The sequence below is a fragment of the Rutilus rutilus genome (genome assembly GCF_951802725.1).
Source record: "Rutilus rutilus genome assembly, chromosome: 11".
NCBI classification, from domain to species: domain Eukaryota; kingdom Metazoa; phylum Chordata; class Actinopteri; order Cypriniformes; family Leuciscidae; genus Rutilus; species Rutilus rutilus.
The window spans coordinates 25,659,132-25,681,450 of record NC_140216.1 but is presented as its reverse complement, the minus strand read 5'-3'; the positions used below and the strand labels follow the sequence as shown (position 1 = coordinate 25,681,450).

Sequence of the window (22,319 nt, the reverse complement as noted above, 5' to 3'; positions counted from 1 at the left end):
CAGTAAAATTATCTGTTGTTCTGTGAATGTTCACTGGTGAATTCCAGTCATTTCAATAAGAATCCACACGATCAGCAATTTCATTTGTGGTCAAAAATGTCACTATGGGACCAAGTTGGTGTGAGGTACTTAAAGAGTTAGAAAAGTGAAAATGCACAGCAGATTCGTTTTCCGTTTGTTTTTCCTCTTTTCTGGTGGATGGTCCTAGGCACTTCAATGATTTTCAGGTCTACAGGAGGATTTTTATTCTTGTTCAAACTTGTATTTCAGCTTACCGAGATCCCTGCAAAGTACAAAATGTACTGTTAGTAAGGTTATTAAAGTGATAGTTGTGAAATTTAAATAATTTCCTCAGCCTAGTGACGTTCCAAACCTGTTTGACTTTCTGTCTGTGGAACCCAAAAGCAGATCTCAGGCATAATGCAACCCCAGTCACCGTTCGCTTTCACTGCATGAAACACAAGCAGAAAAAAATTGTGTAATTCATTCATGAAACCATTCTTATGTACACTTGTCTAGCTCAATTCAATGCAACAATTTATGTAAAAATGGTTAAGCTCCAAAAATGTCCCAGAAAAGATCCTAAAAATAATCAATGAGTTCACAACTCATGTGTTATGGGTTGTGTTGTAAGTCTTCTGAAGCCATATAATAGCTTTTTCCTTCTTTTTCTTTTTTGTCGAAAAAGACTAAACTTGAAGTTATAATTCAGAGTTAAAATGTAGCCTATATTCAATATATTCAAATGCAAATGATAAAGATATAAGAAAAAATGCATAGCATTATTTGTGAACCAAACCTGTGATATTATTTTTCTGAGTAACATGAATGAGATTTGAGAGCATGAGATTTTCAGAGAATAACTGATTAAAAAACACAAGTACACAGTCAAACAATACAATTTCACACAGAGAAAGTTCATAGTAATAAAGTACTTGCATGTGGTGCAGGTAACTTACTGTAATTCAATGTTGCCACTGAAATGTTCAGATTATTTTAGAAATGTAATGGTTGTTCTGGGGAAACAAAAGAACAAAGCTGATTATTCACAACATAATATTTATTGACCAGTAAATGGCTTTAAAATGGTATGTGAGAGAATGAGGGAACATGTAAGTTAGGCTAGTAAGTAAAGTTAGGCTAAACAAAAACAGACCAGACTATATTAACCTGCTTTTGTTATTCATAACAAACGCCAATGACGACAGCAGGAATCAGCTAAATTAGTTAGGCTATATCAGCAATTTGAAGACACAGTTGTACAGAATATGTTGAATTGAATGACTAAATCAATCTAAGACAATAAGTCAATAATTTCCATTTGTTCATTAATGTTAGATCAACGTAGTTAGCATCACGGCTAAAACCTTCATACCAGATACTGTGCAATAAACGAGTGGTAAACATTGTAAAAACGTAGTAATGTATAATAAATTTAGTTTATGTGCGTGTTTGAATATATAGTGAGTAGACTCTGTATTATTTATATTTATTTGGCGAGTTTACAAACCTTGTAACGGAGAGCTGAACAAACGGCGGAAGCTTTGATGAGAGGACTGGAGCCGTTACTTTCAAACCCGATGACGTCGATCAGCTGAGCTTTGTTGCGCGCGAGCACCGCGAGCATCACTGAAGCGACGACATCAGAGGAATAGCAGCAGTTTCGTGACAGAATAAAACTTTTCTCCTCCTGGTTCTTCTTCTTCATATTATTAATATTAATATTATTTAGTGTTGTTGTGTAAGGTTTAAATTACTTAATACAATAGGCTTATACTAAATAAATGTAAGCTACCCAAGGGAAAAAGACTAGGCTACTGTTAAATGTATTAAAAATGCATTAAAGTATATTTGTATTGTAGGTCTACTAAAAACACACTCAAGTACATTTTTAATACATTTCATAGTACGTCTTTTTCACCTGGGTATGTATAGGCCTACTGAATCAAACTTAAGTAGCCTATAATAATAATAATAGGATAATAATAATCTTATTCTGGCCTCACTGAATCATTGGGTTCCTCCAGATGCTGGCTTTAACATAAGAGATCTTCCAGGAACCACTTAAATGTTAAAAGATCTTCCAATAACCCTTTTATCGCATTACAGTTCCTCTATTTTCCCCCAAAGCACTTCGAGGTCTCATGGTAATGAAAAGGTGACTCCAGAACCTCTGAACTAAATACAAAGTGCTTAAAGGATCCCATAAGTTCCAGCAAGAACCTCAAAGTTTGTCAATGCTCCTCCAGTAACCCTACTATAGGAGAAAGAGCTTTGAGGCACCTAAATTACATTTTGAAGTTCCTTGAGTATCCGACAGGATATTTGAGGCTCCTTTAGTTTTTACAGTGTTGGAGAAAAACATTTACCCCCCCCCCCCCCCCCCCCCCCCCCCCCCCCCCCCCATTACAGCCATTTATATTTATATATATATCATTTACATGTTGGTACATATTGTGCAGCTTTATTGTGCAATGGGAAAGGAAACCCTGTATTTGTATTTTATTTTGATTACAGTTTGTAAATATCTCACATGTGGTTTGACTTGTGTTTTTAGTTAATACCGCCCAGTTTGGATTGGGGGGATGTTAAAAAAAAAAAAAAAAATCTTGCATCACAATATGTGTATTGTGATTGTCAAAACATTTTAGTAATTAAACCTTTTTTTTTTTTATTAGGTTTAGTGACAACATGTTACAATGTTTACATGGTACAATTTCTGGTAAGCTACAATTTTTATTGCTTGACACAATTTTCACAATTTAAATTCAATTAAATTCTTGTGATTTGATTCAATATTGACTTATTTGGATAAATATTAGGTACACAAGATAGGCAAAAAAATCTCACATAATGCTGTAAACATACAGAGAGCCCAAATTAAATATAATGCATTTTTTATTATAACAACAACTTTACTTAATGATATAAGTAAAATATAATAAATATGTAATATAGCTACACATATTTAGCAAAATAATCAGCTATTTTTTTCTAGCCAACTAAACATGTTATATATATTATGGTCATTTAATGGCTATTTCCTGAGGTAAATGTTATGTGACAATTGTTCTCCAGCTGTTTTACCTCTTTTCACGGTTGAAAAACACTGATTGATCAATATTATGTATGAGGAATAAACATTGTTTATTTGTGTTTATTTACTATTAGCTAGAGATGATCGGTTCACGTGCCACTTGAACTGAGGCACTGTCACATTTACAAGCGCCAAAACGGTATTTATTGTTTGCATTTTGTAATAGAATAGACAGAATCTGAGAGCTGATTTTTTTTTATATCATAAGTAACCTGTTCTGTCTTGTCTGTCGGTCTCCGTGTCCTCTTTGCCTTGCGATTTTTCTGTTCGTGAGAAAATGGCTACGTGGAGTGAAAGCGTGTAAAAAGTGTAAATTGTGTGAGTCTCACGCTGAATGCTTGAGAGTTGGCAGCCCTGAATTTGGCTGACATCTCCCCGACGACAGCCACGGTGATGGAACAGCTTGCTCTCCTGTCTCCCGTATTCTTTTCACGCGTGGGAAGGCGTAGCCTGGTTAAAACCAGACCATTCTCAGTAGTAACTGAGTTATGGTCTGGCAAAGCTTCATTAAAGGGATAGTTCACTTTGAAATTAAATTTTGGTATGTTTTAGCTTACCTGAAGGGCATCCAAGATGTAGGTGTCTTTGTTTCCGCAGTAGTTTCAATTTTGATATTTTTAGGTCAAACCGTTCTTGTCTGTCAGTCATATAATGCAGGTCTATGGTCACTGTCTCAAAGAGCATGCACAAGTCCAAATTAAAACAATTCCCCATCGTCCAAATGAAACAATTCCCCATCGTAAGTACACTTTGATGGCCTAAGACACGAAACGAGCGGTTTGTGTGAGAAAACGAACCGTATTTATATAGTTTTTGCCTCTTGAACAAAGCCGCGTCCAACTGATCTGACGGCGCGGGCGGGTATAGATATATACACTGATGTCGCCTTGGCTAATGAACTGCAATAGCGAAGGCGACATCTAGTGCTAGTGTTTCTATACCCGCACGCGGGCGGATATAGATATAGAAACACTAGATGTCGCCTTCATCTACATCTACACCTACATCTTGGATGCCCTTCAGGTAAGCTAAAACATACCAAAATTTAATTTCAAAGTGAACTATCCCTTTAATAACTCATTTCCAAAGGGGCATCACCAACAGATGTCGCTCAAAAGCCTCTGGGTGCAATTGGATAGACCTAAAACCAATCAGAGCGATCGTCATTGTGTAAAGCCATATGCTGCGTCCCAATTCGCCTAAGTTACACTAGGCCTACGCCATAAAAGTATGTACTCTTTTTGTGAAGAAAAGGTATTTACTTTTGAATGTGTAGCAAAAAAGTAGGCAAACTTTGGGACATACTACTTCGTCATCTTTATCGGACGGATGCTGTCGCGTGCATCCTGTCACTTAAACTGCCCTGTCAATCATCTTGTCACAGTTAAAATCCTCTATTAAATCTAGTCAAGTCAAGTCAAGTCAAGGTTTATTTATATAGCACAAGTTTAACACAACCGTAGTTGATCCAAAGTGCTTTACAGTATAATACAAAAAATAGAATAAAAACAAAATAAGAGAAAAAGTAGTAGTAGGAAAAAAAGAAAAGAAAGAGAGATAAAATCAAGTATCAAAACCATTCAGTGTATATACATAACGTAGAACACCGAGTTATTTAAAATACATACACAATATTACTCAAATGCAAGAGAATAAAAATGGGTCTTTAAGCTGGATTTAAAAGCAACCAGAGATGGAGAGTCCTTATCAAGTCCAATTTTTTTTTTTTTTGCAAAATGTTAGTGTCTTAACCTCTTAAACTGTTCCTTTTAACTTCAAAATTGGAAATATGCAAAAATGTTGACAAAAAAATGATATCTAGAGGTAGCTCAATCATGTGGAAGATTGCCTATGTTAAGCTGTGCGGCGTTATTGTGATATGCAAGTAATATTAAAAGTTGCTGCAAATGAACTACATTTTATTGAAATCAGAGCAACACTGACATGACAACGACAACAATCTCAAAAAAAGCACAAAGTTTTCAACAATCCCTCATTTCTGATGCTCAGCAGCCAGTGTTGACTTTTTGCAGTCTGGATAGATCCGTCGGTGATCTTCCACCACATGAAGGAGAAACTGCAATTGTTCTTCAGAGTGTGTGAGATTGTATTCTTGAATCAGAGCCACTCCTCTCTCGGCGTGATCATTGACTACTTTCATTGCATGTATAATTGCCTGTGCCTCCTGATAATCTGCTTGATTCGGCCAAAGTTCCGGGTCAATTTCAAGGAACGTAATGTAATTTTTTAAACCAAAAAATGTGCTCTAAACCCAAACAATAACCAAGGTGATCATCAATAGAAATATGTATTGATTCCACCAGGAAAGGTAAATCTGCTAAACCAGGTCATGGATGGATTAATTTGGATTTAGTTTCTACAATAAGTAAACTGAGATATGCATCTAAAATACATATTTAGGAATATATGGAGCATATGGAATATGTGGAGATTTTTTTGGAATTTTACTAGCCAGGTACAATACCAATTCAAATGATCGTTTTTTACGAAAATCATCAAAATCTCAGAAAGTTTAAAGCTATTGAGCTACCAGTAATTATTATGTTACTGCCATAAAAATTGGCATGCTGTATTTTCTTATATAAAGGAACAATTTGAAGGGTTAAGAGCATGACAATTGGAGACTTTAAAAATAAGGACCACCCTAATGGAGAGGTCCTAATATTTAAAGGTAAATTGTTCCAGAGCTTTGGGGCAACTACAGAGAAAGCTCGATCACCTTTTGATTTAAACCGAGAGCGTGGGACAGATAAAAGTGACTGATCACAAGATCTTAGTGACCTAGAGGCTGTGTATGGCCTAATAAGATCACAAATATAATCTGGGGACCGAACTATGTAGGGCCTTGTATGCAAAAATAAGGATCTTAAAGTCGACTCTAAATTTTATTGGTAGCCAATGCAATGAGGCAAGAACAGGGGAGATGTGATCCCTTTTCTTAGTTCCTGTTAGCAATCTGGCTGCTGAATTTTGAACCATTTGTAACCGAGACAGTGTAGTTTGAGGTAGGCCAACGTACAGAGAATTGCAGAAGTCCAATCGAGAGGAAATTAGCGCATGAATCACAATTTCAAGGTCTTTACTAGATAAAAAGTTTTTCACTTTTGCTATAGATCGTAGTTGAAAAAAGCTACTCTTTACAACTGCATTTACATGCTTGTCAAATTGGAGAAGAGGGTCAAAATAGACTCCAAGATTTTTTGCATGATTGTGTAAGTTGTTACTTAAGGGACCTAACTGTGTTTTAATGGAGTTGTTGGTAGCAGCAGGACCCAGTAGAAGCACTTCAGTTTTATTTTCATTCAGTTGCAGTGAGTTATTTGTCATCCAGGTCTTGACTTTGTTAAGGCATGTAAAGAGGTTGTCTAATGAAAAGTCATTTCCTGGTTTGATTGGGAGATATAATTGGAGGTCATCAGTGTAACAGTGATAATTTATGTTATATTTCTTGAATATTGAGTCTAAAGGTAACATGTAGAGGGAAAACAAAAGGGGGCCAAGAATGGATCCCTGTGGAACGCCACAATGGATCGACGCAGAGGGTGAAGTGAATGACCCGATATTTACAGAGAAGGTCCTCCCCTGCAAATATGAGGCGAACCACTGTAGAGCAAGGCCCTCTACTCCAACAATATACTCCAGTCGTCTCAGTAGAATATTATGATCAATGGTGTCAAATGCAGCACTCAGATCTAAAAGTATCAGGATAACAGAAGACCCAGAATCGAGAGACAATAGAATGTCATTTGTAACCTTCAGCAGTGTTGACTCAGTGCTATGCAGCACTCTAAAACCAGATTGAAATGGGTCTAAAATATTAAAAGTATTCAGATAAGAGGTAAACTGTAACAGTGCAGCTTTTTCCAAAATCTTTGAAATAAAAGGTAGTTTAGAGATAGGCCGGTAGTTGTTATGCACGGTGTGGTCAAGGTGATGTCCTTTCAATAGGGGCTGTACGATAGCATGTTTAAAACTTTCTGGGAAAACCCCGTTTATTAAAGAGCTATTTATTATAGCTAAGAGGATGGGGCAGATTGTGTCTAAAACTTCTCTAAACAGACGTCCAGGCAATACATCTGATTGACAGAATGTTAATTTCATCTGAGAGATAATGTTAAGTAATTGAGATGAAGACACTGGTTGAAAGTTTGTAAAACGACTGGATGTAAGGACCAGTTCAGAGTGATCTATGTAAAGAGGAGAGAGGCGTAATCTAATATCCTGTATTTTCTGAACAAAAAATTCAGAAAATTGTGTGCACATCTCAAGATTCACATCAGGAACTGAACAAACCACAGGATTAAGAACCGAATGTATGGTTCTCTTACGAGAGGTCTCTCGTACTGCGTAAGATATCTTACGCTAGGGGAAAATCCTTTTTCCGCGAGATATTGAAGCCAAAAATTATCCTTAATTTTGTAATAATGCAAAACGCGTTGCGGCAGCATGTAGACATAGGCGAGACAGCTCGCGCGCCTATTGGCTGCTCTGCGGCAACTGCAGGCGTGACGCCAGACCCAATCAGGGCACTTCGCGCCCGCTGCGTCACGTCCCGCCGAAATGGGCGTGGTCTAGGCCTATAAATACCGCTCGCAGGCAGCTATTATCTGATTTTTCATCCTTCAAGCGAAGCACACGCATCGCTGGAGCCGGAGAAGAAGCTGCGCCGTCTGAGAGAGAGCACCTTCAGCGGGACGAGTCACTAAAGTCGCTGGCCGCGCTGCCTTTCTGCCTTCCTGCTGCGCTTTCCGGCGCTTATATCCTTCCCTTTATTACACTGTACTTTTGTGTGTGTGTGTCGCCGCCGCGACACACATTCTAAAAGAGCTAGCGTCTTTTTAAAGATGCCTTCCTGCGGCTCGTGCAGAGCCACACTCAGCGACGGGGACCGCCACGTGGTTTGCGTTTCCTGCCTGGGTGAGGAACATGCAGTTCTCGCGCTCACTGACGGCGGCTGCCCTCACTGCGAGCTGATGGCAATGGCGACTCTGAGGACTCGCCTAGCCTTCTTCACCGAGACTGCTCCCCCGCCCGCCGCGGCGTCGCGCCGTAAAAAGCGCCGTGCCCAGCGGGCCCCGGAACCCTCCCTCAGCCGCCAAAGCTCGCCGGTTCGCCCGCTTGCTTCCCCGGCTTCGTCACCCTCGCTTCCTGACGGACAGCGGCCGCCGTCTGCCGCCGCTTCCGTTGACATCGTGGATGAGGAAGCCCTGCTGGGAGAGGATGATTCTTGCTCTATCCTGGCGTCAGGCAGTGAGGATTGGGCAGGCTCTGAGGACCCCGCGCCCCCTGCCCGCATGTCTTCAGGCAAGAGAGCGTCCATCGAGACGGAGCTCATGCGAGTACTCGCACAGGCCGCGGCGAGCCTCGGCCTCGAGTGGTCTTCGCCTGAGCAGCCCGCTCACAACCGGCTGGATGGATTTTTCCTGCCTGGGGAGCGCGCTTCGCCTGCGTCCAGACCGGCGCCTTTTCTTCCTGAGTTACACGAAGAAGTCGCCAAGTCCTGGAACGCCCCCTATTCGGCTAGAGTGCGTCCTGCTGTTTCTTTGGCATTCTCCGCTGTTGACGATGCCAAGAACAAAGGATACCTTTCGCTGCCGCCGGTCGAAGAGGCGATAGCGGCCCACTTATGCCCGCCCTCTGCTGGACGGCGTGCTAAGTCGGCCCTACCCTCTAAAGCTTGCCGCACGACGTCAAGCCTGCTCCGCCGCGCTTTCTCCGCTGCCAGGCAAGCTGCGTCAGCGCTGCACACCATGGCAACGCTTCAGATCTTCCAGGCCGATCTCCTCCGTAAGCTGGATGAGGAAGGGCCTGACGAGATCTGCGTGCCGGACTTAAGGAGTGCCGCGGACCTCGCTCTCCGTGCTACTAAGTCTGCAGCGCAAGCCATTGGACGGAATATGGCCTCTCTCACCGTGACTGAGAGACATCTTTGGCTGACGCTCTCGGAAATGGCCGAGTCGGAGCGCACCGCGTTCCTCGACGCCCCGCTTTCCGCCACAGGCCTCTTTGGATCCTCCGTCAAGGATTTCGCGGAGAGATTCGCAGAGGTACAGAAAGCGTCACAGGCTATGAAGCACTTCCTCCCGAAGCGCTCCAGCTCTGCAGCAGGCCGTGCGAAACCGTCTGCTCAGAGCTCACAGCCACAGCCACCGTCCACTGCCTCCACTTCACAGCGCCGCCAGGCCCGAAGCGCGAGACCGCGCTCCCGCTCATCCGGTCGCCGCCCCGCTGCACGTGGCCCGCGACCTAGGATTACGGTGAAGCCCGAGCCCCCGAAGTCGTCCTAGCACAGCTAGGAAAACGACGGTGTTTAAGTCCCGCTGCGGCCAGACTCACACCAAAGCTATTCGCTCGTCCAGTTCCAGCAAATGCGACTGTTCCAGTGTTTTCTGCAGCCAACAAGTCGGTTCTGTCACCCGCTTGCCTGCACACAAATGCCGTTTTCACGGCTACCCAGATAAATCCCCAAAAGAGTGTATTTTCTGGTGTCCCGGCTACGGCCGATGGTGTTTCATGTGTAGTAAGAATGCCCACTGCCCAGTGCCCATCCCTACACACAAGCACAGCCTGTCACACAGGGCTCGCGCACATAAAACCGACTCAGATCGGTTGCGCTTCAAACATGGTGAAAATGCCCACTACCCAGTGCCCACTAACACCGCGTTGTGCATGTCTCACGGTTTCTGTAAAAACGAAACCAACGTGCACTCGCTTCACGCAAGCGAACGATGTTTTCGGTGTGATAAATGTGCCCGCTGTCCCGCGCCCACATCCACACATAGACATGACAGTTCCCACGGGAACCGCCCAGCCCTCCCCCTCGCGGCTGACCACCGCAGAGGAGTCGAGCGCGGGCAATCTGCCCGCTGTTATCAGCGCGCCCCATGCCTCAAATGTCACGAGCGCGATGCTTGTGTTGCAGCACGCCGAAGCCTCTCCATCGCTGAGCGAGCGGAGCGCGCTTCGTATTCAACCCCTAGCTATCCATGCAGACGCATGGGCAAAGCTGCCCGGGGTTTCGAAGTGGGTGCTGAACATTATAAAAAGAGGCTATTCGCTGCAGTTTCGCCGACGCCCTCGCCGCTATGTGGCGCGCGTCGAGACCACGGTAAAAACAGAAGTAGCACATTTACTTCGAGCCGAAGTGACGAAACTATTGAGCAAAGGGGCCATAGAGCCTCTCTCTCAAGTTCAGAGCGAAGGAGGGCTATACAGCAGATACTTCCTGGTACCGAAAAAAGACGGGGGTCTCAGACCCATACTAGATCTAAGGCAACTGAACAAAGTGCTTGTGAAGCGACAGTTCAGGATGCTCACGACCAGACAAATCCTTGTGCAGATTCGCCAAGGAGATTGGTTTGTGTCAATAGATCTGAAAGACGCGTATTTTCAAATACAGATAGCGTCACGTCACAGGCGATATTTGAGATTCGCCTTCGAGGGCCAGGCATATCAGTACACAGTCCTGCCATTCGGTTTGTCCCTGGCACCCCGTACATTTACGAAGTGCATGGACGCGGCGCTCGCACCTCTCAGAATGAGAGGCATACGAGTGCTGAACTATTTGGACGATTGGCTGATTCTAGCGCAATCTCGCGCAGTGCTCATAGAACACACGACCATTTTACTCGATCACCTCGAGGATTTGGGTCTCAGTGTCAATTGGGCGAAGAGCTCTCTGTTACCCAGTCAGAAGATATCTTTCCTGGGCACAGAATTGGACTCGCTGTCCATGATAGCGTGACTATCACCACAGCGCGCGGTAGACATTCAGCGCACAGCGAACGCGTTTCGCTGCGGCGCGTCTGTCCCGCTCAAGAAATTTCAGAAGATGCTAGGTCTCATGGCCTCAGCATCGTCAGTGCTCCAGCTGGGCCTGCTCCGCATGCGCCCGCTGCAGTTTTGGCTGAAAGCGCGAGTCCCACGCAGAGCATGGGCATCCGGTTCGCTTCGCCTCAGGGTCAATCAGAAGTGCGTCACAGCTCTGAAACCTTGGAGAGCGAACGACTGGTACCAATTAGGTGTAAGCCTGGGGACTTCCTCGAGGGTGAAAGTGGTGTCCACGGACGCGTCCACCTCGGGATGGGGAGCGCTGCTCGAGGGCAGACCGTTCTTCGGCCAGTGGTCGGAACGGGAGAAGCTCCTGCACATAAACTGCCTCGAAATGCTGGCAGTAGACAACGCGCTGACGCGTTTTTGTCCCCAGATAAAAGGACGCCACGTCTTGGTCCGTTCGGACAACATGTCTGTGGTGTCCTACATAAATCGCCAGGGCGGCCTCAGGTCCAAGAACCTGTACAGGCTGGCAGAACGCCTCCTGGTATGGGCTCAGTGCAACCTGCGCTCGCTCAGAGCAGCGCACGTGCCAGGGCTCCTGAACATAGGACCGGACAGACTGTCCAGGAACAATGTTCCGGCAGGCGAGTGGTCTCTACACCCACAGACAGTCCAACTGCTGTGGAAGAAATTCGGCAGAGCGGAAGTAGACCTGTTTGCGTCTCAAGAAAACGCTCACTGTCAGGAATTTTTCTCAAAGAGCAGGAGCGCGCTGGCCCATGTGTGGCCCCGCCGCCCGCTCTATGCTTTTCCCCCCGTCTCTCTCCTGCCTCAGGTGATAGAACGGATCAGGGAAGAAGGATGCTCAGTACTGCTGGTGGCACCGTTCTGGAAAAACCAACCTTGGTTCCCAGTCGTGATGCAGTTAGCAAGTACTGCCCCGTGGCCAGTACCAGTGAGGAGAGACCTCCTCTCACAGGCCCACGGTTCGATCTGGCATCCTCACCCGGAACTGTGGTCCCTTCATGTCTGGGCCATCAACGGGTACATGTTGGACTCCCTGAAGGAGTATTAAACACGATCACGCAGGCTAGAGCTCCGTCTACGAGACGACTCTATTCCTCGAAATGGTCAGTGTTTTCGGGCTGGTGCACAGCCCGTGGTGTGTCACCCACAGACTGTGGTGTGGCGGAGGTGCTTTCCTTCCTACAAGAGCTGTTGGATGGGGGCAGGGCCCCCTCCACGCTCAAAGTTTATGTGGCGGCTATAGCAGCGTTCTCAGAAACAACGCTTGGTCAGTCAATAGGAAGGAACGATTTAGTCATCCGCTTCCTTAGAGGGGCTAAGAGACTGAATCCTCCCAGACCTCCCTCAGTCCCCGTATGGGACCTTTCTACGGTTCTGGAAGCCATGAAAGGTGCGCCATTTGAGCCTTTACAGTCAATCGATTTGAAACACCTGTCTTTCAAGACGGTGTTTTTGCTGGCTCTCGCTTCGGTGAAGCGCATTGGAGTTTGGGCCTAATGACTCAAAAGTTATACTCAAACCTAAGCACGGTTATGTTCCGAAATCCCTCAACACACCGTTTAGGGCGCAGGTTATCTCCCTGTCAGCCCTACCGGTCCCTGATGAGGAAAGAGACGCGAGCCTCCTCTGCCCAGTCAGGGCATTACGAGCTTATGTGTCTCGCTCGTCTGGTTTCAGACAGACGGAGCAGCTCTTTGTTTCGTTTAGCGGACGTTCTAAGGGACTAGCCGCGTCGAAACAGAGCCTATCCAGATGGATAGTTGATGCTATAGCGCTGGCATACGCCTCCAAGGGCATGCAGTGCCCGTTGGGTGTCAGAGCGCACTCCACGAGAGGCATGGCCTCTTCGTGGGCCTGGTCAAGTGGGATTGCCTTGCAAGATATTTGTATGGCGGCAGGCTGGGCCTCTGTGCCCTGATTGGGTCTGGCGTCACGCCAGGCCTCGCTCGATAGGCTGCTGCAGTTGCTGCAGAGCAGCCAATAGGCGCGCGAGCTGTCTCGCCTATGTCTGCATGCTGCCGCAACGCGTTTTGCATTATTACAAAATTAAGGATAATTTTTGGCTTCAATATCTCGCGGAAAAAGGATTTTCCCCTAGCGTAAGATATCTTACGCAGTACTCGTTCCCTCTTCTAGAGAGAACCGAGGTTACGTTAGTAACCGAGTACGTTTTGAACAGAACTTTTGGCCTATTGGCATTTTTTGCAATCAGGTTTGAGAAATATTTGGATTTTTCCTCACTAACAGAGTGTTGATAGACTGTTAATCGATCTTTCAAAATTTGGTAGGACACTTGAAGCCCATCCCTTTTCCACCTGCGCTCGGCCCTCCTGCACTCTTGTCTGAGAGTACGAGTAGATGCATTTAACCAGGGCTGAGGATTAGATCTGACCTTACACTTCTTGCGCTTAAGTGGAGCAACTGTGTTTAGAGCAGTACAACAGACGGATTTGAAAGTTTCAACCAGTTTTTCAGTATCCATACAAGGTGACAGATAAGCATTGGAGTTTGAAAGTAGTTTGGAATAAGATTCAGAGAACTCGAGAGCAGTAGTTGCATGAAAAACACGAGAATAGTGTACAGGACGAGAGAGGATAGGCTGAGTATATGAAATAACAGGCTCAATCACCACAGGGAAATTATCAGAAATGCCAGTATCAAATACTTCACAGACTTGTACAGAGAAACCGCGAGACAAAACAAGGTCCAGTGCATGGCCTAAAATATGTGTCGGCCTGGAGACAGACTGTACAAAATTAAGTGAGTCCATAAGGTTCAGAAAGTTTTTAACCATCGGTTTAGATGGGCAGCAGACATGGATGTTGAAATCCCCCAATACCAACAGCCTGTCACAGCGAGACACTTGATTTGACAGAAACTCAGAAAACTTGTGAATAAAGTTTGTATTGACTTTGGGAGGTCTATACACTAAAACACAAAGTAGGGGGCCATTTAGCTCAATTTTTAGGAGCTGTGCCTAAAAACTAGAAGAGGCATCTATAGGCATTAGTCTGCATTTGAATGAGTTTCTAAAGATCGTGGCTAAGCCACCACCGTGACCACTTGGCCTAGGGGTGTTATAGAAAGAACAGTCAGATGGGGATAGCTCACTAAGAGACGACTGGTCACCATTTTTTAACCATGTTTCGGTCACAAATAAAACGTCAAGTGCATGAGAAATAAAAAAGTAATTTAAAATGAAGGTTTTATTTGACAATGACGTGGCATTGACTAGAGCCATTTTAAGTGTCGTTGATGATGTGGTAGTGTCCAGTGGAGCCCTTGATGAAACATATTCCAGACGACGGAGATGCGCAAAGTTCCCATTTCCATTCTCATGACCTGTTTTAGTATGAAGTCGGCGAGAGGAAGACCAAACGACGGGAATAGTACATCCATCAGCCGAGATTGTAGAAGCGTTTATTGCACACTCTTTGCGACGGGAACCCCGGTGTATATAGCGAGGCCGGCGAGCAATTCCAAGAGCAACACAGTGATTGTAGAGTCTGGTAGGCAGTTTTGGCCGGGCTTTTGGGTTTAAATGATACAAATCCAGAGACGAATAAAAAAAAAAGCCATATTATAAATCCACAAGCCAGAAGGCAGCAAGGAGACCTGGGACACCGAGCAAAAATCAGTAAAAGCAGAACAAAGACCCACGACGAGCATCAGAAGAAAAAGCATCCTACAGTGTATAACGTTACTCGCTGAAAAACTAGCCAGATTTTAAAAACCGCGTTAGCCAGCACACCGAGCAACTAAGCCACTTCACAGCGCAAGTATATGAAAAAGGCAACCCTTTCTAAGACCACCTCAGCCAAGACTTACGTATGAACCAGCCACCGATAAACCGAAAGAAAGTGTTAACTTACTCACAGAAGACGGAAGGAGCCCGTTGCACGGTGACGAAAGCTCGCGTTAGGCAGTTAATCCAGTTAATCCAGCTTGAAGGGATCATCCAAAACAATATATGGGTCGTCGTGTTGGAGCAATCAAAACATGAGACAAAGAAGAGAAAAGGTCCAAAGTCCAGATCTCAACAAACATGTACCGGAGAACAGCGGCAGTCAAGCACGCCAGCGTTCGCTCAACTGGAACCGGATGGGAATCATGGTTCTATTAAATATTAAATTTAATAGATCTCTATTAAATCTAATTTAATTTCCTACCGTTTCAGAGAGAAATGTAGTAGCACGTTCATCTGGCAGTGGGTCTTTCATGGAGACTGTCCTTATAGGGACACTTCACCCATTTGCATTAAGCTTTGCATTGTTAGAAACCCAGTCATACTATTGAATGGTTGTGCAACACTCTCTCATTTTCCCCTGAGACGGGAGAAATCCGTTATTTATCTCTTACACTTCCTCCTACAATGACGCAAAAATCGTCATTTTGCGTCATTGTAGGAGGAAGTGTAAGAGGGGGGGATTTCTGTTGAGACTACAAGCACTCGTTCCTCATCTTTCCCAGGGGGCGGGACCCGCTCACGCTACAGACCTATTACAGATCAGTGGGTGGGACTTTACTCTCTGAAACTGAAAGCAATATCCTCCATCTTGTTTGAAGCTAAGCTAACAGGCGCTGTGGAGACAGATGTAAAGTTATGACAATAGCGGAGGAGAGTACTCAATATGATATAGACTAGAGGAAGAGGATTTCGGAAGTCTGATGCTTGAATCAGGTGTTTGTGGCTACCTTTACAAGCCGCATTGTAGCGAAGAGCAGCCGAGGCAGAAGACCTGCCTGCCGCGGACGAGGAGCCCGGACTGGCTCGAGTTAGGGCGGACTGGTGGCGCCGGTGATCTCACTATGCAACTACGAACCGCTACGAACACAGATAGAGTCCGTCTGTGGCAAAGATTTTCAACGATGACAATTTCTCCTGGACGAAATCTCTGAATCAGACGAGGACACGGACGTTTGTGTTGTGAACTAGTTTCCTAGTTTCGCACCGCATATGTTCTGACTAAACATCCAGGTACCATGCAATAATTCACCTTTTCGAAAGAAATACAAACGAGGAGTAATGCACTAATGAGTTCGCCAACTAACTAGACATTTTGTGTGAATGTGAAATTAATTTCAAGCTCTGGTGGTAGCTAGACTTGTAGACGGAAGAGTGATTTCTCTTATAGGCAGATATGCGCTTTCTGGATTAGTGGGAGTGGCTTGCGGAGCTGTGCAATGTGGTGCATTGTGGGAGTTGTTGTCTTTCATACAAATGCATCCTGAAGTTATTTTTTGTCTTTTCTCGGTCACAAAGGCACCAAATTCAAAATTTCTTTTACATTTCGACTACATATATGACCCACTTTAAATAAAAAACAATGTTCAAATGGGTGAAATGCCCCTTTATGTGTTTGCAATTGTATGCATTTAAAAGTTGGTGCGCTTCACCAACGGACGTCGCTCAAATGCCTCTGGGCACAATTGGATAGACCTAAAACCAATCAGAGTGATCGTCATCGTGTAAAGTCCGCCTCAACGTGGTGCCTCGATTTGGACGGATTAGAAATCGGCTTGAATGGGCTCTTTGCCAGACTACTTGCAGAGCAAATCTAAATTTGCCGGAAGTTTGTCTGGGTTTTCCTAGGCTAGGGAGGGCGGGGATTGCCACCGTAAACAATCAGTAAAAACGAAAAACATTTAAAATTAGACATGAGTCAAGCTCTTGGTCAGAAGTTTAAGGTCTAATCACAGTAATGATGTTATCAAATAATTTCGTGATAAGCCTCAGTTGTGGTCTTGACCGGTCTTGAAATAAAATCCCGAGTCCTCTTCGTCTGAGACCGAGACGAGACCGAGTAAAAATGTGGTCCATTCTGAGACCAGACCAAGACCTTTAAAAAGTGGTCTCACAATGAAGCAATGACAACATGACACAGACAAGGGAACACATGGCAGGATCACATGACTTTGAACAGGGGATCACATGACAGACATGAAACATGACAAAGACATGAAACTAGAGGTCGACCGATAGTGGATTTTACAGATACCGATATTTAGGTTTGACTGTACATGCCGATAACCGATTATTCAACCGATATTTTTAAAAATGGATAGGCTACTGGGATTAAAAACAAACATAACACTCCAAGTAAAACAGTGCTAAACTGAAATGTGCTAAGTGAAATAAATATATAAATATGAATATATTAAAATGAGAAGTTCTACAGAACAAACTCTACAGAAACTATTTTAAACAAAATATTACATGTCAAATGTGCATTTCTTTAGCTATAACCTAGAAACATAGCCTATGTAAATTTCCTAGGTAACACTTTGCAAGTCCCATTTGTTAACAAGGATGTATTAGCTAGCTTTCATGAACTATATGCATTATGCAATATACGTTTTTACTGCATGTTTTAATATTTGAGCAGTACAATTGTAACTTGATCATTCATGTTAGTTCATTGTACATTAAGGTAATAACAGATCAAATAAAAATTAAAACTCAATTTAAAATGTATGTAAACGTTGAAATGAACAAACTAACAATGAACAATACTTCTACAACATTTATTAACCTTAGTTAATGCTAAAATTGTAATCTTATTGTAAAGTGCTACCACTTCATATAAATCCATAGTCATGCCAGAAGATGGCCATTTAAATATCTGCAAAGGCCAGAGCATTAAAATTACATAAATGTAGACCTACACTCACCTAAAGGATTATTAGGAACACCTGTTCAATTTCTCATTATGCAATTATCTAATCAACCAATCACATGGCAGTTGCTTCAATGCATTTAGGGGTGTGGTCCTGGTCAAGACAATCTCCTGAACTCCAAACTGAATGTCAGAATGGGAAAAAAAAGTGATTTAAGCAATTTTGAGCGTGGCATGGTTGTTGGTGCCAGACGGGCCGGTCTGAGTATTTCACAATCTGCTCAGTTACTGGGATTTTCACGCACAACCATTTCTAGGGTTTACAAAGAATGGTGTGAAAAGGGAAAAACATCCAGTATGCGGCAGTCCTGTGGGCGAAAATGCCTTGTTGATGCTAGAGGTCAGAGGAGAATGGGCCGACTGATTCAAGCTGATAGAAGAGCAACTTTGACTGAAATAACCACTCGTTACAACCGAGGTATGCAGCAAAGCATTTGTGAAGCCACAACACACACAACCTTGAGGCGGATGGGCTACAACAGCAGAAGACCCCACCGGGTACCACTCATCTCCACTACAAATAGGAAAAAGAGGCTACAATTTGCACGAGCTCACCAAAATTGGACAGTTGAAGACTGGAAAAATGTTGCCTGGTCTGATGAGTCTCGATTTCTGTTGAGACATTCAGATGGTAGAGTCAGAATTTGGCGTAAACAGAATGAGAACATGGATCCATCATGCCTTGTTACCACTGTGCAGGCTGGTGGTGGTGGTGTAATGGTGTGGGGGATGTTTTCTTGGCACACTTTAGGCCCCTTAGTGCCAATTGGGCATCGTTTAAATGCCACGGCCTACCTGAGCATTGTTTCTGACCATGTCCATCCCTTTATGACCACCATGTACCCATCCTCTGCACCATGTCACAAAGCTCGAATCATTTCAAATTGGTTTCTTGAACATGACAATGAGTTCACTGTACTAAAACGGCCCCCACAGTCACCAGATCTCAACCCAATAGAGCATCTTTGGGATGTGGTGGAACGGGAGCTTCGTGCCCTGGATGTGCATCCCACAAATCTCCATCAACTGCAAGATGCTATCCTATCAATATGGGCCAACATTTCTAAAGAATGCTTTCAGCACCTTGTTGAATCAATGCCACGTAGAATTAAGGCAGTTCTGAAGGCGAAAGGGGGTCAAACACAGTATTAGTATGGTGTTCCTAATAATCCTTTAGGTAAGTGTATATTATATGTATAGTCTTGCTTCTATTTTAGAACACTTGATTATATAAATCAACACAACAATATGTATTGTAGTGATAAAAAAAGAACTGAAATCGAATGCGTTTCTGATTTGTTTATGTTTCTGTCGACTACATGAACATGGTGGTAACAATTGTGACATAAAACGTGTGTTTTTGTCACATTGTTTAAACCGCTTGAGGTAGGTAGCTATACTAATGTTATTTCTCTCAGACTCGACGGAAAACATATATGGAGCGAATTATGTGCCATAATTAAACAAACAAATCCAGCATTTTGCAAACAAACTCGATCTACTTCGCAAAGGAAAACTCGACTCGCAAACAAACAGAAAGCAATGTGCAAGTACAAAGGTCAGTTTGAGTGAAAATGCAGTGGAGTAACAAATATGTATTGTGTTTTACAAATATAAATACTGATAATGAGCCAAGATAATACTTCACAAATAAATACAAACCATCCTACAAATTGCATGTAACCTTTGAACAAATACCAAATCTAGTGCATACAAATGCATATCTGTCTGTTATGATTGTGTGACACTTGGCTTTTTATGAGATCTCTTGACTCGATTTTCTCACAAATGTGTCCAGGCAGATTTTCTCACAAATGCAGTTGAGCAACTTCCTCTTCTAAAACAGTAGATGGCGCTAAACTAGGGGATTAATTTAGCGCTAGTCTCCCGGGAGAAGCACTAATTTGAAACTTGTCTTTGCCTACAGCTGAGGAAAATGACCGGTGAACTGGTGTGTTTCTGTCTTATTTGATCTATAATTAACCTTTTTGAGGTTTTCTTTTGCAAAATTTTTATTGCATATCTAGACAGAAATCCACATTAGCACTTAGTAGCACTTCACTCTCTCTAGGATAGGGGAATCTATAAGCTGAAAGCTCTACCATCATATGTTGCTTTTTGTACATTTTTTTCTACATCGGAGGCATGCGAAATTACTAAATAAATGATTATGTCTACACTGAACGAATCTATTTCTTTCATTCTCCATAAATTAATGAGAACATTTCATTTAATTAAGAGGCGGGTTTCATTTGTCTGTCCAAAATAATAATTTGGGCACTGCATACGTCACAGGCAAGTTAAGAAACAATTCTATATTGTTTGTTTTGTTCATTAATTATTTTATTACATTAACAGTTAAGCTAACTGAATTAATTATTAATAAATAAATAAGTGGGACCCTCCTTTCAATTAAATGAAATGTTCTCATTAATTTATGGAGAACAAAAAAAATAGACTTGTTCAGTAAATGTAACGTTTTTACAAAAAATTTAAAAAGCAACATATGGATTATAGAGTCCCCTTTTCTAGAGAGAGTGAATTGCTAAGTGCTAATCTGTCTAGATATGTAATAAACAATTTGCAAAATAAAACTTCAAAAAGGTTAATTATAGATAAATTAAGACAGAAACACACCCGTTCACCAGTCATTTTCCTCAGCTGTAGGCAAAGACAAGTTTCAAATCAGTGCTTCTCCCGGGAGACTAGCGCTAAATTAATCCCCTAGTTTAGGCGCCATCTACACTTTTAGAAGAGGAAGTTGCTCAACTGCATTTGTGAGAAAATCAGCCTGGACACATTTGTGAGAAAATCGAGTCGAGAGATCTCATAAAAAGCCAAGTGTCACACAATCATAACAGACAGATATGCATTTGTATGCACTAGATTTGGTATTTGTTCAAAGGTTACATGCAATTTGTAGGACGGTTAGTATTTATTTGTGAAGTATTATCTTGGCTCATTTATTTATATTTGTAAAACACAATACATATTTGTTACTCCACTGCATTTTCACTCAAACTGACCTTTGTACTACACAAAACTACACATTGCTTTCTGTTTGTTTGCGAGTCGAGTTTTCCTTTGCAAAGCAGATCGAGTTTGTTTGCGAGACGAGTTTTCCTTTGCTAAGTACATCGAGTTTGTTTGCAAAATGCTGGATTTGTTTGTTTAATTATGGCACATAATTCACTCCATAAACATACTTATGTGCTTTCTCTGCTAATGCAGCAAATGAATTACTTTGTAATGATATGGCAATATGTACTTTAGTGTTCTGTATTCATGCACGTTACTGTGTTTCAAATGCGCATCTGAAGTGTCAGCACTTTCCGTATAATGTGTGATCTCCGTGCTGCGCGCAGCCTCACGTGTTAACGTAAACAACTCAGCGAGTGATAGTTTGTCATTTGGCATGCCGTGGACGGACCTGGGCCGTGGCATGGCATGGACGGACGGACCTAGGAGGCTATGAAGCCTTATATACTCATGATTAATAGCAAATTAATGTAGAAACAAAATAAAGACAGTATATTTTAAATATTTGTTAAATGGCATACTTTTTTTAAAAGAAGGCCAGAATCTGACCAATACTGCTACTGATATCTCTATGAAATGTATTTCTTTCTCAATTTTAGCCATTAATTATAGTCAATATTACAGTATGATTGAAAGCTATACATTTTTACACATTAGAAAACAAAAACAAAAAAAAACAATTAAAATAACTTTTAATTTAAGTGAACATAAAACAATCTTCACATATATGTCAGGGTTCAAATTTTTCAGTCAAAAGCAGTGAGTGATTCTTTTTCTTTTGATCTTTGATTAATAACAATAATTCATCACATTTATATAGCGCTTTTCTCTGTACTCAAAGCGCTTAACATGGAAGGGGGAACCACCACCAATGTGCAGCATCCACCTGGATGATGCGACAGCAGCCATATTGCGCCAGAACTGCTCTTTGACAGTACAGTGACCCCATCACTACACTGGGGTGTAAGGACCCACACAGACCAGAGGGTGAGCACCCCCTGCTGTCCTCACTAACACCTCATCCAGCAGCAACCTGGTTCCCTTTCAGTCGCTCACGTTCGACGTAACGTCGACGTGACGACGTAATTGGGATCACTTCAGGGAGCCCTATCAACTTCGAGTGTCTACAGAACGAGCCAATGAACGTTGGCGTGCGTGAATCGCGTCACGCGCCCCCGCCCCGCAGCGCGGGTATAAACAGGAAGCGGGCGCACGCACACATTGTCTTTCACTTCGGAGCCGAGCTTTTGCTTTCACTTCCGAACTCTACAGGAAAAGACTGCCTTTGAGAATGAGAAGAGGACTCTCCTTGTGTTGGTGTGACGGCGCGATCAGCGGTGGCCGCGGGCATTGCAGCTCACAACTGCTGTTTTCACAGCACTATTGTTCTGTGTCTGTGTGTGTGTGTGTCGGTTCAGTGGGCGTTTCCCTGTGTGTTCATTCACACCGCGGCTACCCCTGGGTGCCTCAGCACTGAGAGAGTTATTTTTCTATTTTTTTGTTTTCACTAAAAGAGCAACACAAGCGTGACCCTGCGTCTTTTTCAAGATGTCATTCCGCTTGTGCGTTTCTGGATGCCGTCGTACCCTGGCGCCAGCAGATGGCCACAATAGTTGCATCTCGTGTTTGGGCATTCAACACGCTGAGGCAGCTTTTGTGGATAGTTCATGTTCCCATTGCGG

The 22,319-nt window shown here is 43.3% G+C and overlaps 1 protein-coding gene and 1 long non-coding RNA gene across 2 annotated transcripts in view; both read right to left on the bottom strand.

The window, feature by feature from the left end:
* Positions 1-2,344, bottom strand: part of LOC311299857 — a 2,924-nt gene extending 580 nt beyond the window's left edge. Inside the window, exons 1-3 of the long non-coding RNA XR_014629206.1 lie at positions 960-2,344; positions 374-448; positions 1-283 (exon numbers count right to left, since the gene is read on the bottom strand). The exon at positions 1-283 is cut by the window's left edge and continues 580 nt beyond it. This is a non-coding gene — a long non-coding RNA (uncharacterized lncRNA). The remainder of the gene's footprint in view (positions 284-373; positions 449-959) is intronic.
* Positions 1-22,319, bottom strand: part of p3h4 (prolyl 3-hydroxylase family member 4 (inactive)) — a 112,913-nt gene that overhangs the window by 12,217 nt on the left and 78,377 nt on the right. The gene's annotated exons all lie outside the window — the stretch shown is intronic.